This window comes from Penaeus vannamei, chromosome 21 (assembly GCF_042767895.1).
Source record: "Penaeus vannamei isolate JL-2024 chromosome 21, ASM4276789v1, whole genome shotgun sequence".
NCBI classification, from domain to species: domain Eukaryota; kingdom Metazoa; phylum Arthropoda; class Malacostraca; order Decapoda; family Penaeidae; genus Penaeus; species Penaeus vannamei.
In genome coordinates, this window is record NC_091569.1 from 1,195,496 (window position 1) to 1,198,254 (window position 2,759).

The following is a 2,759-nucleotide window of genomic DNA, read 5'->3' on the forward strand; positions in this document are numbered from 1 at the left end:
TTCACGAGCGTTGGAAGGGAGAGAATATTGTACCACGCGCTGGGTACTTTTGAGGTATTTAGAGTTAAGCGGTACTTGCGTCCTTGTCTGTCTGTCTGTGTGCCTTTGCAGTGTATACGCTATAATACAGGGTGTATAATTTCTTCTATTTTATGTACCTCCTTTGGTGTATATACTGCCGTTTTATTTCTTAAAACATACATTATTTGTGTGTAAATACACATATAAGTTTGTTTTTTTACTTACGCATGCATGTACTAACACGCATTCACAAACACACACACACACTCTTTTTTTTACTTACGCATGCATGTACTAACACACGTTCACAAACAAACAAACAAACACACACACACCGTGTTTATGCGGCTGGCGGTTACCTAAATGCATTGAGATATTTGTTCACTAATCTCCGAGAGCTGCCGACAGGAGAGCCTCCGAATGAAGCTCCTGCGGCCATGTCAAAGCGGAGCCGGAACCACCAAGGAAAATCTTCGCTAATGGCGTTTAGAATTAATGCAGTTTTATCTTCCAAATATACTGTGATATATATTTAGATACATACGTATATGTGTGTATGTGTGTGTGTGTGTGTGTGTGTGTGTGTGTGTGTGAGTGTGTGTGTGTGTGTGTGTGTGTGTGTGTGTGTGTGTGTGTGTGTGTGTGTGTGTGTGTGTGTGTGTGTGTGTGTGCGTGACTTTCGTGTGTCTGTGTGCATGCGTTCGTGTGTGTGTGTGTCTGTGTGCATGCGTTCGTGTGTGTGTGTGCATGCGTTCGTGTGTGTGTGTGCATGCGTTCGTGTGTGTGTGTGCGTGCGTTCGTGTGTGTGTGCGTGTGCGTTCGTGTGTGCGTGTGCGTTCGTGTGTGCGTGCGTGCGTTCGTGTGTGCGTGCGTTCGTGTGTGCGTGCGTTCGTGTGCGCGTGCGTTCGTGTGTGCATGCGTTTGTGTGTGCGTGCGTTCGAGTGAGCGTGCGTGCGTTCGTGTGTGCGTGCGTGCGTTTGTGTGTGTGCGTTCGTGTGTGTGTGCGTGCGTTCGTGTGTGTGTGCGTGCGTTTGTGTGTGTGCGTTCGTGTGTGTGTGCGTGCGTTCGTGTGTGTGCGTTCGTGTGTGTGTGGACGTGCATGCCTGGGCGGTGGTCATGTGAACACCAACTGGAAAGCCAACAAACTCCACGGTGTTCGTCCCCCACATTCAAATACCAAGGCTCTCGCGTGGTCGTTCTGTAACTCTCCTGACGACGAGCTTCTTTTTCGCAAGAGTTGAAAATATTGGCAAGTGATATTCATTCATAAAAAGGAAGTGCATGAACCATCCAAACATCTGAAGGGAGTGCACGAACCATACAAACATCTGAAGGGAGTGCACGAACCATACAAACATCTGAAGGGAGTGCACGAACCATACAAACATCTGAAGGGAGTGCATGAACCATACAAACATCCTGAGAACTGAGTGGATCGCCTCGCAAGCAGACAGCACGCGCCTCCGATTTCGAGAAGTCATAATCTCTTAGCAAATCAATATCTTTCGAGTCTTAGACAAGAAAATTCGGAAGACCTCGATTCCCGCAGACCCGGAAGCCGCGACATAAAGCATTCGGGTCGATCTACAAGTGGGAAAGTCTGCTGCGACTCACACGGACTAGAACAAGACGGATAATAACAAGTAACATAAGGGGTTCTCCATAATTTTCATCATTATTACAAGTCTGCAAAGCTTAAGACATTTGAGCAACTCCCCCCCCCCTAAAGTGTACAATAGCGAACGAAAATTATGGATCAGGATCTCCCTATCTATATGCGAGTTCTTTTTTGTGATTCTAAGAAAATTACATACATTCAAAATAAAACCACGTTTTGTTTTTATTGTTCTTTCACTATATTAAAATCAAAAGTCTGATAACAGGTCTATACAAAGGGCCAACGGATTTTTTTCCAGTATGCTGTATTTGTCTTTTCTTTTTTACGACTACAGGTGATTTGAGGCAAATGAGAAGTGTTTAAAGCAATATTATAATATTTTCCCATATTCTAACGAATTAAACATGAAAATTGCTGACCACCCTTTTATGAACTCATCGCGGCGGAAATTTCATCCGATGTCACTTCAGCTGGGTCTTCCAGCTGGGCCTCGCCAAAGGCAGAGCCACAGTCCCCTAGAGCGACTTTACGCCTTCACCCCTGCAACACACTCACTATGAGTAGTTGTATACTTTTTTGAAACATGGCGGCCGCCGATTCGCCCATTGACGGATTATCATTTTTCACACTAAAAAAAAGTGTAGGCCTGGTCTTAACCCCCCCACCCCCACCCCACCCTCCCTCCGCGTACGGTTTGTACGTAAAAATGATGAAAGTTACGGATGACTCCTAAGACTTCGCTGTAAGTTCTCCCGACACTTTTCGATCATTCTTTTGGACTCACGGATTCGCTATTTATAACGCGTCTCTTTAGTCCAATGGGTAAATAAATAACCGCAATAAACAAACGTGTCTTTCACTAGAACCTCAAGGGCTCTTTGGATTGATTGATACATATACATACATACTTATACACACATACATACATAAATATATATAGATATATATATATATATACATTATATATATATATATATATATATATATATATATATATATATATATATATATATATATATATATGTATGTATATTCATATAAATACATACATACACACACACATATATATCTGTGTGTGTGTTATAGAAGAACATAGTAAAAGATAGATACATCATATAAA